General features: G+C 51.4%; 1 protein-coding gene and 1 long non-coding RNA gene across 2 annotated transcripts in view; both read right to left on the reverse strand.

Annotated features, from left to right (window-relative positions):
* LOC144115699 (uncharacterized) overlaps nt 1–1529 on the reverse strand; it is a 36994-nt gene extending 35465 nt beyond the window's left edge. The window contains exon 1 of the mRNA XM_077650172.1: nt 1451–1529. The gene's annotated coding sequence lies outside the window, so the exon portion shown is untranslated. The remainder of the gene's footprint in view (nt 1–1450) is intronic.
* A 5760-nt stretch (nt 1530–7289) lies between these two features.
* On the reverse strand, nt 7290–8406 carry LOC144101786 (uncharacterized). Its single transcript, XR_013308062.1, has 2 exons — nt 8335–8406; nt 7290–7666 (listed from the first exon to the last, which is right to left on the reverse strand). It is a non-coding gene; the product is annotated as an uncharacterized LOC144101786 (long non-coding RNA).
* Between the last annotated feature and the right edge of the window lie 5780 nt (nt 8407–14186).

Here is a 14186-nt window from a genome sequence, read left to right on the forward strand (position 1 = left end):
TACGGGCACAAGTCATGCAAAACCTACCAGGTAGACTGCGAACCAGTTCACCACGGTTTTGCGCCCACAACTTGAAACACTAAGACGAAACAGCATACTAATACACCAGCGTGCGCTATTTGGAACAAGCGGGTTACAGCGCTTCCATGCCGTGCTCATTATCCAGAAAAACTCCAACAGCACACAGCGGCTGCAACAGCGCCATTTCAGAACCATACGTGAGCTTCAGACAACAAGCTTATTATTGTAAGGATGAAATACCATCTCAAATTCAGTTAAGGTTTTACTTCAAGTGCAGCCCGGACAGAGCAGTAAAAAGGAGACACTTGCATGCAGGTACCCTAACCTAACGCTGATAGAAAAATCAACGAAAGCAACGAACATGCTCAAAGTGAGAATTATTTAATTTAAACAATTAGCGTGTTCATCAAAAGGCGCAGCCATAATAAAACATCGCGAGCAGAATTACATTGGTGGCGCAAATAAGCGCCAAGTTACATTGGCGTTTTTGTAATGTAGCAGTCTGAGATCAGAAACGCATACTCTGCCTCTCGAACAATTGGTACTGGAGAAAATTGTGCACGCGTAAGCGGGGTTCATGAACGAGCCTCTCGGAACGAAATGTAAGCCATCTCTTGTCGAGGCGCGACCTTTACTCAGCTTTCGAAATGAATTGCCCGCAGGCCAGCGGCGGCGGCCAACGGCTCGGATAACATGGATGGACGAATCCATACGTGTGCAACGAATGGGGAGACGGGCTGCAGCTCGTAGGTTCTTCGCGTTGTTTGTACACGCTCGCCATTTGCGCCGGCAACCACTTTTTTTTCAACCATCACTCTATTAGCATTCCTCCACCGCCGCTTTACTACAACTTTGACAAACGCCTCGAGCTCTAGTCAATAGCGTTACAAAACATATTTGCTGAAACGTCGCTGTCCACGACGCGCACCGTGTGAGCGGCTGCAACAAACAAGCAATTAGTGCACACCTCTCAATGAACAGCACTCCATGGTCCCGACAGGCGATAACACAAAGAATAAAAAATAAATGTAATCCACCTCAGAACTTGATTGTGCGTTTCCGCAGATGCCAAGTAAACCGTGCTCACACGGCTCTAACGCATAGTTTCATTTCAGCCTTCACTCACGGGCTAAGCGATATTTCTGGCTGTGCACTTAATTTTGAACACGGAAAAGCCAGTAGAGAGCTCGCGAGGAGGGCTTACCGTCCCGGGTTTCGCACCGAGTGCCTTTCCGCGCGTTAGGAAAGACATCGCGGCACAGACGTAAGCGCATTATTTGAGAACATGGCGGCTGCCGCTGCTCACACAAACGTGCTTACAAACGTGGATAGGAAGTTTGTCGCTGCGAACATAATCTGCTCTGCACACACAGCACTGCTTAGACTGGCTAAGGAGACCAAATGAATAAAAATAATCGTGTAGACTTACTGTAAGTGGACGATTAGGTTGAATTTCAATCAAAACGTAATCCACCGGAGAAAACGCCGCCGACGCCGACACACCGGCGCACACAGTTGTTTTCCTCCCGGATGATTTTCCGCCGCCTCCGGGCAAAATGGGTAAAAAGTGAAACACCAATTTCACGGTCATGTCTATATTGATTACACTCTTGCCAAGTGTAGCTTGCTCTAGCATCCAAGAACACAAAGGGTCATTGGTTTAAAGCGTAAATTCTCCACTCGCGCTTTAAAAACCCTATTACTTTCACGAAAACCAAAACCGAAACCTTACTACTTTGTCCATGAGCGCGGTATCTCCCATCGAATAGAATGTGGCGCCCTTTTCAAATATAGTGCTGCATAGCATAACGTCTTTTTGGCGTGTGCTCGTGTTTGGAAAACCGGTATGGACAATAGCGTGTTATCGCCTCCGATGCAGCAGGTGTACGGCGAAGAACGAAAATATACTGGGTTTCTGATTGTTGAGCCGCAGCACTTTTTCACGTGAATGCAAACTGCAAAGGTATAAATGGCATATCTTAATTCCGCAGAGAACCATGATCTTTGAGACTCTTCTAATCATGTTTCTGAGAGATGGGCATATCCTTGAATTCTCACCCCCGTTATTCTCCCTTATTTTATAGGAGGTTTTAAGCAGAAATAAATGTACAGTCACTGATGAAATGCTTCTTAATTAAGCGCGTTGGACAGTAACGATAGAACGATGTAATGATATATTCTCGAGCGATTTCTTTAAGGGAGAGCGTGTTCGTTTGATGTAGTACAGTTTGCAGCACCCTTACTTCAGAAATGGGTGCCTTTCCTCACTCTACCTGTAAGCATCAAAAATTATTGAATTATATTCTCAATATGCGTCGCGGTTTAAGGAAAATTAGCTCTTCAAAGCTTCTAAAAACAATATACAGGAAGGTATTGCATTGCCGTTGGACAATATTTTTTTATTCCTGAAATAGCAAAGGAAGCGGAGGACTCTGACAATAGTTGCGGTCACCCGATTCAGTTTGGTTCGTGGGGGTTTAACGTCCCAAGCCAACTCAGGGAATGAGGGACGCCGTAGTGAAGGGCTCCGGAAATTTCGACCGCCTGGGGTTCTTTAACGTGCACTGACATCGCACACTACACGGGCCTCAAGAATTTCGCCTCCATCGAATTTCGACCGCCGCGGCTGGCAACGAACCCGCGTCTTTCGGGTCAGCAGCCGAGCGCCATAACCACTTAACCACCGCGATGGCCCGATGCAGTTCTACTCAGCATGCAGTGCGAAAAGAAATGGATATTTTATGGACTTAGTCGAAAGGCAGTCTATACATGGTTAGATAAAATTAGGATTGTTATAAACAATATACAATAGGTCTATAGACAACGACAACAGTCTATGTGCAGTCTAAAGATTGTCTATAGACGATAGGAAATTAAGGCGGTTAGATTTTGGTCTATAAATTGTCTATAGGTCGTCTATAGACAAATGGCTGCTAAGCCGGTTATAGACTAGTCTATAGATGGTTTATAGATTGTCTATTGACAAAGGGAAATTATGGCGGTTATAGGCTTTAGTCTATAGATGGTCTATAGACTTTCTATGTACAAAAGGAAATGAGGCAGTAATAGACTTCAGTCTATAGTTAATCTATTGACCGTCTATACACAAAGAAAACTTGCCTGTTACAGACTAGTCTACAGATATTCTATGGACCATCTATAGACAGAAGAAGATTAAGGCGGTTATAGACTTTAGTCTATAGATAGTCTGTGGACCACCTATAGACGGAAGGAAATAAAAGCTGTTATAGACTTTAGTCTATAGATAATCTATTGACTGAATATAGAGAAAGGAAAATTGTCTGTTATGGACTTTAGTCTATAGATGATCTATAGCAGTCTATGGACAAAAGGAAATAAGGCGGTTGTAGACTTTAGTCTACAGATAACCTATTGCCCATCTGTAGACAATGGAAAATTATGTCAGTTATAGACTTTAGTCTATAGATAGTCTATGGACCATCTATAGACAAAGGGAAATTAGGGCGGTTATAGACTTTTGTCTGTAGATTCTCTATAGACTGTCTATTAAAAAAAAGCCTAAGGGGCGTCTATAGAGTCTATAAAAAGTCTATAGACCGTCTATAGACCATTTTCATAAGGGTATGACACCGTTTTGTCTGGTTGCGTTAGAATAGAAAGAAGCGCGATAACTGACGCGCTTTAAGATCCATTGCAAAGTATAGCCGAGCGCAGTCGGCTGGCGCCCAACGTAGTTGTGGGTTTCTCAGTAGGCACAGGCCACTACCCACCGCGGGTTCGAGCTTCGCGCGAGCCAAGGGCCCCGATCAGCCGTCACCACACGCACCCTGGGGCACCGCTGCGGCGGCGTTCAACCTCTGCAGAGAGGAGAGCGGCTCGCCGCAAGAAACAGGCCTCCAAGTTCACAAAGGAGACGTTTATTGACGCCGTCCTCCAGCGGTACACACACACACTCAACAGTCACCCCGTCCCGGGGCGCGCTCAGAGCAAGGCTCCGGTGCGCGCTCGGGGCAACAAGAGAAATGCGCGCCGCTAGCACGCCGCTGCAGGAGATTGTCCCCGCGGCAGTGCTGTGATCTCTCTCGTGTCGGCCGTTGGGCCGTTTGCGAGAGAGAGTGGGCAGTCAACGCAAGGTGCGCCTGTCAGAGGTCGTTGGACCCCTGGACAGGCTCGAGCCGCGGCGGATCGAGGACCCACGCTGGCGAGCTCGAGTATGAACTGGTCCGAACGGCAGAGGCCGGCCCGGACGAACAGTAACGTACGCACCTTACGCTGTCTCGGAGGGGTCCCTCCTCTATCTGGGCCCCGCTCGGAAGGTCGCGCGACCACCCCAAACGGGTCCCGAATTCCCGCCAAAAGTCACCAATGGCAAAGGCCCTTGGGAAGCCGGGGGCGGAGCTGCGGCCGAATGACAGCGATTAACCACCAGCCGTCTCTCCGCCGCCCGAGGCGGGAGAAAGAGAAAGAGAGCGACGCGGGATGCCGCGCAGACGCCCCGGCGGGAATCTAGCAGGCTTCCCACATCCTCCTCTCCTTAAATGCCCTCCTACCCATCGGCAGAAGCGTGCGGCAAAATAATAAAAAAATAAAAAAATAAATCCATATAAAACTACCACACTTCAGTTCCAGCCATAAACTCAAAAGACAATCAAATAAGAACAGAAAACAAACAACACTTGCATACGTTTCAAAGAGACAAAACTAACTACACTGTACACTGTACACAAGGCCAGCTGACAGGTGGCCTGCAGCCTCATAATGTTCGGTGGCGCGGCCCATTGGGCCTGTCGGCGGCCAACTCACGCTTTTGCTGCCTTCAGGGTCCCGGTAGACGATTTATTGACGGCGGTCCCATGTCCTCCACAAGGTCATCAAAGTTGAGCATGGGGACGTTGACGACGCTCGACGATCCCGAAGAGGACCCGCACGGGAATGGGTGCTGTCCTTCCTGCCCCCCTCTCGGCGTTGCCTTTGATCTTGGGAACACGCACATCATCCCAGGCACGCACCGGCACAGAAGCGGACATTGATCAGTCACAACGACCCGCTTGTCGGAATCGTCCCGAGGCGCCGTGGCAGGGGTCAAAGGACACACTCTTCAGACGCACTCTTCACGCTCCCCATAGCCACACAAAGACCATGCCGCGAGACACTCGCTCCTTAAGGTGGATCCGCACGACGGACCGAATCGCAGACCTCGCGGAACGAATCCGTGACGTCATGGTCCGTCCGCGGGCTAAAAGCATTCACACGACAGACGTGAACAGCAGACGACAGAGCGGACGGAAACGGAAGGAGCAGCCAAGCTCTCGACACCAGGCTGGCTGCGAACGGCAGCTGAGAACTGGTTCGAGAGTAGTCGTCAAAATGGAGGTGCAGCGGAAGCGTCAGTTGGCAGCGATCGCTGCAGTGGTATTCGAATTAGACCAGCTCGATGATGATTCTGATAATTACTGCGCAAAACGCAGTTGCTGGCAAAGGAACTGGATTGCCAGAAAGGAGCTTGGGTTGCAAAACCAGTTGTACGAGGAGCTTCTGGAAGCAGATCGAGCCGAATACCGCCGGCTGCTCCGTGTGAACGAAGAACAATTTCTGCAGCTGTTGTCACGCGTGGGTCCACGGATTGAAAGACAAGATACTGTCATGAGGAAAGCCATTCCCGCGAAGACACGGCTGCAGGTGACACTACGGTACCTTGTCTCAGGTGAGCGTCGTACTTTTCTGTGTAGGTGCTTGTAGCGACAGTTTTTTTCTTTGTTTGGGGGCAGCTGAAGGGAACGTGTTAGTATGGGAATCTTATTCCCGGAATTGCTTCAGAAGTGCAATTGACGATAAAGATAAAATGAAGCTGGTGGGGGCTCCGCATGTCTAATATTTGATGCTTAACTGCTGCCGCTCGATGCTATTTTACCAGTCTACGAGTCTTCAAGTTAGCGGCACCGTGTAACACGAGAACTTATGGAATGTGTTATTGCGGCAGATTCGTTTGCTTTGATTAATAACATCTTGACATTCAGGAGATGCAAAAGAATGGGGACTTAGTCACCCGAGAAGCTTCGTTACGCTAGAATAACAAACATTTCAAGGGTTGCTATATTGTGGTGCTCTTGTGAAGCAAATTCCAGATTGAAAATTTTTGTGCACTTCTTTTAATTTGCTACCGAATTTACATTGTATTATGCTCTGTCTTCCCAGGAGAGAGCCATCATTCGCTGAGTTGCCAGTTCCGGCTCGGTCATTCAAGCGTGAATGATATTATTCATGAAACCTGCACGGCTATATGCCAAGAACTGAGAGCGGAGTATATAAAAACGCCCAAAACAGAGGAAGCGTGGACAGAAGTGATGCAGGGCTTTGGACGTCAATGGAACTTCCCCAACTGTGCCGGGGCAATTGACGGCAAGCATGTCACCATAACCAAACCTGCCAAGTCGGGCTCGATATACTATAACTATAAGAAGACGTTCAGCATAATCCTGTTTGCTGTGGTGGACGCCAACTACAGGTTTATCTACACTGATGTTGGTGCACCAGGATCGCAAGGAGACGCGGGGGTCTGGCAAACACCTCTGCAGAAAAACATCACCAACGAAACAGCCGGCCTGCCAGACGGCGTGAAAGTGGCAAGTTCACCTGACATTGTGGTGCCACCTGTATTAGTTGGTGATGATGCATTTCCAATAGGCAGGAATCTCATGAAGCCGTTCAGTGACAAAAAGCTCACCGAGGACAAGAAGATATTCAACTACAGGTTAATACTGAATACAACATTTTGTGCTTTAAAACTGATTCCTGCAGTCACTTGATCCATATGTTTGATAGTGCGTCATCTTGTCCTCACCTGTTCATTGTTTTAGGCACTGTCCGTGCCTGTTTTTGCACTTGTATGCGTGCTTTGTAGACTGATTTGTATTTTTGCTTTTCAGGTTGTCCCGTGCACGACGCGTCGTTGAGAATGCCTTTGGCATACTTGCCAATCGGTTTCGCTTCCTCCACACCGTGATCAATGCCAAGCCAGAACGTGCTACAGCGATTGTGGACGCAGCGTGTGTGCTACACAACTTTGTGGGAATGGATGGTATGAGTGATGGAGATGCACATCTCGAGCTTGGCAACACCTCAGAACTTAATATGCAGCCTTCACCTCGTGGAAGGATTAATGCCATCGGTGCAGCAGTACGACAACAATTGTGCGACTTCTTTGGAAATGAAGGGGCTGTGCCATGGCAGCGTGAGGCTGCCCACATAGACGTGAGCAAGTATTGACAACAGTGAAAGTGTTTAAATAAAATGTTTATAAAGTTTTTATTCCCGACTAACTCATATCACTTGAAAATCTTTCAATGACCTTCAAGATCTCTGCCTGACAGGACAGCACTTTCTCTCTGGGCACAGATTTAATATGTGCAGCGACCAGTTTTCCGAACTGGTCTGCTGGATCCTCTGGCTGCACATGCACTTCAAATGCACTGGCCAATTTTTCCAGTATTTGCTGGCGGTCGCTCCAGCGAGCACTCGACTCTTGAGCCCGTTCATTTGTCCTCCTCCTCTTCTTGCCTGGTTGCTGACCTGGAGAGGGTGGGGATGGTGCTGACTGGGTCTCAAGTAGGCCAGACTCTGCTGCAGTTCTCCCTACAGCTTCATTTGTGTCTTGCTCTGGAGACTGAGATGATAAAAAATGATAATGGTCCTGATTACTGGTTTCAGTGTGCAATACACATGGTCGGAGGTCTTGGAAGTTATTGTAATTGTTACGGAAAAGTAGCAAGTACAGTTATCGCAGGAAATTTTTTTCTTGAACATCCTATTCGAACTTCAAAAACATAAGTACATAGTGAGCTCTTGCCCCAAACGTGCAGTTCTTACTGCAAGCATAATATGAAGGAGGCCAACAGCCATCTAAAGCCAGGAAAAACAAGGCGAATGTTTCAATTTTTTTTTTGTGCGGTTGACAATCGGGATAGTAACAATAATTATATTATGCCTTAAAAATAAGTGGAAATATTCTTGAGCGATAACAATATGATACTTAATTTCCCATTTATAAGCTCTGCAAACAAAAGAGCAAGCAACATTCTCCTATGCTTGCCTGATCTCCGATGGCGGCTGGCTTTCTTATTTGCGCCATAACGAGTCCCTCATTTCTCTATCCTTGTCCGCTCTGGGGGCTTAATCTGCTATTTCTACTAGAGGTCATGCGCACATGCACCGCGCCAAACAAACGGGTCACAGGTTTTCGCATTTTCCAAGTTTTCGACAGGAAAACTGCCAATAATGCACTGCTAATATTGTGAGGGTCAGATATGCGAGGCGCAACACAAAATATCTTACCACTTCTGCGCTCGCTGCATTGCCTTCGCACTGCCCGTTGATTGAGCGGTGAGTCGGCATTCGCACGGCATCTAGGAATCTCGGGGTCCTGAAAAATCGCCACTTCCCAGTGTACGCCTCGTCGGCTGCCTGCCGACTTTTTGTTTCGAGCATTTTTTTCTTCTCCAGGCGGTACGTGCGTCTTTTGTTATTAAAAAAGGTCTTCAATGATTCTGCGTGAAATGAAAAAAACAACCATTATCCATATCAAACAAATGTACACCGGGCTTTCACACAGTGCACAGCGTGTCAATCATGCTGCGTGTTTTTTTTTTTTTCGCAGCAGTCACTTTATCGTCACATCGTGAAATATGACCAAATAAACAAGGCTACAAGAAAACACGAAAAAACAATAGGCGAGGTGCATTCCCGAATTTACAAAATATCACATACCTGTTTAATAGGGAGCGTAGGCTGGCCATTGTTCAGTCATTTGCTCAGTTATTTTATCCCACAACGCTTGCTTCAACTCGGTGTTCGAATAATCATTGCGGGCAATGTCCCAAAGCGTTGGGAACTGCTCTACAAGATTAATTAAGAAAAGCGCAGCGTCGTCGGACAAACTCATGGTGTGCACGTTGGTCAGAGAACGACAAAGACGCGACAAGCACACTAGACATGCGCACGCAAGCACACGTTTCGCATGTAAACAGTGATGCTTACTCTGATGCGGCTGTCGCAAAAAATGCACAAAAAGTAGCAGGGTGGCCAGACAACGTGGCGTTTCATTCTGAATTTGTGTTTCTTTCCCGCCAGAATCCCAAAGCGAAAAAGCGCCTTGCATTTTCCGTCCGCGTCGTCCGCGGACATGAGCCGGTTGGCCTGAATCCGTGACGTCAAGCCTACGTGACGTCAAGCCGTGACGTCAAGCCGCGAGATCTGCGATTCGGTCCGTCGTGTGAATCCACCTTTAACGAGCAAACCACTCCCCAGCCGGAAGGGGAGACTTTCGCCGACCCCTCCGCGAACCAACGGGTCCCGTGTTCGCGAGGAAGGCCGCACCCGTGGGGTCAGAACATAAATGAAAAGAAGGCGCGCTGTACAAAAAAAAGGCCATCTCTGCGCTACAAGAAAAATGCAATCGCGAGTAGGCTGAACTTTACATATGTACAAGTCTGGTTTTAAAAAACTGAACGCCAACGCAAACGTATATTACATATGTACAGATCTCGGAACGTTAGGAGAAACAACGAATAAACTGGAAACAAAAACATGCTACAGACTGACTAAAACAAACAAACGACTAAATAACTGCACAAGGCTGGAACTGAGCATGCGGCAAACAAATAAAAAAGAGAGCGCCGTGCTTCACCTGGGGTAGGGCCCGACGAGAAAGCTCGCCAGCTAGCTGAGGCTGCGTGCCTTTGGTTGCGGAAGAGTCCGCCATCCGGCATCAATCACATCGGTGACCGTCGCCTCAGATTGTACCGGTGCTCGGTACGGTTGCGTTCCGCAGCACCAGTTGTGCCTTTGCGTTTGCTTGTGATACCAATGGGTACCGACGCAAACTCGTCAGACCGTGACGCATAGGCCTTCAGGTCTGCGATGTGGGCACGGCTGGTTTTCCCCGAAAGGGGATCCTCCAGCATGTTCGCGAGCGGCGACCAGACTCTGACCACTCGGTACGGCGACCAGACTCTGGCCAAGCCACTTAGGAGCGAGCGAGGCTGAGAACCCCTTGCTCGCATCACTAAGAACGTGGTTGCGCTTCAGGACAAGATCACCCGCCTGAAAAGTCAGGCTGCGGTGCTTGCGGTCATACTGAGCCTTCTGCTGGGCTCTGGCTGCCGCCAAACCCTGTCTTGCTCTGTTGAGAGCCCGACTAAGCCGGTCCCGAAGCGTCGACGCATAAGCAGAGCAGTCTGCCCGCGTCTTCTCATCCCCGAGCTGGCTCTGCACGACGTTTGACATCGGATTCGCCAGCTCCCTCCCGAAATTGAGGAAGGCGGGAGAGAAACCAGTTGAGCGATTCTCAGCTGTTCGAATGGCGAACGCAAATTCGCTCAAATGGTCTGCCCAGTACTTTTGACACTCGGCAAAGGCCGCCAGCATTGGCTTGAGCGTTCGGTTGATTCGCTCGGTCAAGTTGGACTGGGGATGGTAGGGTGAAGTGGTGTAGTGCTCGATTCCGAGGGAACGGCACGTGTTACCGAACACCCGAGCGGTGAAATAGGACGCATTGTCCGTGATCAGTCTTTCCGGAAAGCCGAACCGACAGAACACTTCCTGGAGTTTATCCAGCACCGCTCGTGCTGACACTTTCCGAAGCGGGTACAACTCGACCCATTTGGAAAAATGGTCAGCTACTACCATCAGGTGAATGAACCCCTGCTTACTCCTGGGGAAAGGCCCCATCAGATCGCAGGTGGCCATCTGCCACGGACGCACACTGTCAATTGGTTTCATCATTCCGGGCGGCTTGCCGCCCTATGACTTCACCGCTTGACAGACATGGCAGGAACGGCAATAGCGGAAAATGTCACGCTTCATGCCGGGCCACGTCACCGATTGACTCAGTTTTGCAAAAACTTTGGAGCCACTCAGGTGACCGGCCAGTGGTTCGTCATGAGAAAATCGCAACAGTGCGCCTCTCAGACTTTTGGGGATAACCACCTTGAACGGGTCAATGGACTCATCACCGGTGGCTATGTATTTCAGCACGAGCCCGTCATGGCCCAGCAAATATGAATCCCCCGGGGCTCGCCGCGACACACGCTGGCTTTCACCCCCTGCGCCCGCTACAATACAAGTAGCGTCCCGGCGCACCGTCTCCCTGAGACCGTCGCTCATCTCGCGACACATGGGGTCATTTTGCTGGGCTTTCAGCAGCTCTTTCCGGCTGAAAACGATTCCTGTTACCCCAGAGGGGGCCTGGTCTCGTCCCCCTTCAGGTTTGCAGCCAAAATTTCCGCTCGCGACGGCGTCTCCGAGGCGCTCACGCGGAGCTTTGCCTCTCGCCCGCTTTGCGAAGCGCTGCTTGCCTGGTTAGCGGAATGGGTTAGCCCGTTTGCGGGCTCCCCCTCCTTGCCGCCCGGCGGCTCGTCCGCTTTTTCGCCCGCTCCGCCTGCTGGCGTCAAGGCGCCGCTGGCGAGTGGGGCACGGGTAGCGCGTCAGCTACCACGTTCGTGCTCCCCTTTCGATACTGCACCGAAAAGTCGTAATGCTGTATCAGGAGAGCCCAGCGCGCCAGCCGACCCGCAGGCTCGCGGAGCCGCATCAGCCAACTGAGCGCACTGTGGTCTGTCTGCACCACGAATTGCGTTCCGTCAAGGTAGACGTCGAATTTACGCAGTGCAAACACGATGGCGAGGCACTCCTTCTCGGTCACGGAATAATTCCTCTCCGAGGGCAGCAAGGAGCGGCTGGCAAAGGCCAGCGGCTGCAGCACGCCATCGAAATCCTGCAGGAGAACTGCTCCTAAGCCCAGATCGCTCGCGTCAGTCTGCACTACGAACTGTCTGGTCAGGTCGGGTAGCCTGAGCTGCGCTGTCTCGGCAATGGCACTAGACAGGAGGCGAAAGGATCGCTCTTGCTCAGGCCCCCATTGCCACGCGGCAGTCTTTCCCAAGAGCTTGGTCAAGGGTGCCTGCACGCGGGCACAGGACGGGATGAACGACCGATAGAAATTGGCCATTCCCAGAAAACGGCGGAGGCCGCGTACGTCCTTGGGCACGGGAAACTCGAGTATGGCTCGGAGTTTGTCCGCATCGGGCTCAATGGAGCCCTCGCCCAGCGTGAACCCTAGCAACTGAACTCGGGTCCGCGCTATTTGGGCTTTCGCAGGATTCAAAGTCATCCCAGCAGCCCGTACCCTCGCGAGCACGTCGGCAATGTGGCCTAAGTGCTCATCGAAGGTTCGTGAATAAATCACGATATCGTCCAGGTAGCACATGGCATGAGACCATTTAGCTTCCCCTAGGACGCGGTCCATGAGCCTCTGAAAAGTCGCATGACCATTGCAGAGACCGAATGGCATGCGAGTGAACTCAAACAGCCCTCTGTGGCACGTGAACGCGGTCTTAGACCGGTCAGCGTCCACCATCTGGACCTGTAGGTAACCTTTGGAGGCATCTAGCGTGGAAAAGTACCGCGCACTGCCCAGGTTTCCTACGATTGAGCTGATCGTCGGGAGCGGATAGGCATCCTTTCGAGTCAGCGCATTCAGACGGCGATAATCCACACACAACCGGTGGCTGCCATCTTTCTTAGGCACCAAAACAACCGGAGACGCCCAAGCGCTGGACGAGCGACGGATAATGTCCGCCGACAGCATCTCATCCAGCAACCCATCGATCACCTGCCTTTTCGCAAGGCTGACGGGTCAGGGGTTGCACTTCAAAGGAAGCGCATCTCCGGTGTGGATCTTGTGGCTCACTAAATTAGTACAGCCAGGTTGATCCGTGAAGAGCTCATCGTACTGACACAACAGTGCTGTCAAACGAGCCTTCTGTGTGTCATCCAACGTTACCGCAAAGGCGGCCAGCGGATGTGGTGCCTGGTCGTGCCGCGCCGCTCGGTCCCAAAGGGGAGCGTGAACGGCGGAACGCTCGACACAAGGGCTTGGCCCTGATCGCTGAGCGTGGCACTCTCCGAACGCCTTCACTGCACAGGCAGTTATCGACGCCGGTGGTCAGATGAACGGCTTCAGCTGGGAAAATGGTCCGTCGCGATAGCCGCCATTCGCAATGTCCACCACGATCCCGGTTTTCAGGAGAAAGTCCCTTCCGAGAATCACGGGCACACTGAGCCCTGGGAGGTGGATGAAACGCGTGCGTCTCGTCCGCTCTCCCCACCTGACAGTCAGCCTCGCGGCGCCAGCCGAATGGGCTACGCCTTTCGCAAGGTTGAATGTCGTACGGCAGTCCCGCAAGCGCACCGAGTGCTTTTGCAAGTGGGACAACACCTCTTCACCGAACAAGGAGGCAGTGGCTCCCGTATCCAGTAACGCCAAAAATTCGCGGCCAGCAATGGTGACCGGAATAAACGGCGCGTGCGCATTAGCAAGGCAGCTTGCTCTGTACGCTGAGGGGATTAGCGAGGATTGGGCCGGTCGTCCGTTTACGACCGACCCGCGCCGCCATTTCCCTGCCTCAAAGGAGACCTGGGTACGGGGCATTCTCTCGCTAAGTGCCCCGTCTCTTGACAGCGGAAACAGCGCACACCGCCGCGAGCTTGGTCGCGGAACAATGGCGCCTCTCCCTGCCTGGTTCCGCCCGTTGCACGGCCAAAGGGCTGGCTGATTCGGGCTTCCCCCTCCGCTGTGCGTTGGGGCGCTTGGCGTCCCTCGGCCGGCGGTCCAGAAAACGGTGCAGCGCAGGCTGTCCGTCTCCTGTAGGAGTAGGGATCGAGAGCTCGTTCGCTCAACTCCCATACTTCGTTTTGCCCGCTAACGGCTGCAGAGGCAGCGTGTGCGGGTGATCGCCGGTTGGGTCGGGGCATGGCCCCTCTCCATGCACAGCTTGGCTCGAGGGCCTCGCTTGCCGGCGGTGGCGGACGATAGGCGCGCGCGGCGAGAATGTCGCCTTGAATGCGCTTTGCCTCGGCGGCCAGCTCCTCAAAATCTCGGAACCGGCCTCCGCGCAGGTATGCCGAAAAAGTCGGATGTGCCTGCCTGATCGTCCTTTCCACACGTTCCTCGTTCGAGGCTCTGGGCTCTGCGATTGAGAAAAGGTCCTCCATCACACGTACGTACTCCAGGAGTGACTCATCCGGAGCCTGTGTACGGAGCTCCAACTGTCGCCGCATCCTACGCTCATAGTCAGCGGGCAGGAATTCGCGCAAGAATGCTGCACGGAACTCCTCGAGAGTCGCTG

The sequence above is a fragment of the Amblyomma americanum genome, chromosome 1 (genome assembly GCF_052857255.1).
Source record: "Amblyomma americanum isolate KBUSLIRL-KWMA chromosome 1, ASM5285725v1, whole genome shotgun sequence".
In the NCBI taxonomy this organism is placed as follows: domain Eukaryota; kingdom Metazoa; phylum Arthropoda; class Arachnida; order Ixodida; family Ixodidae; genus Amblyomma; species Amblyomma americanum.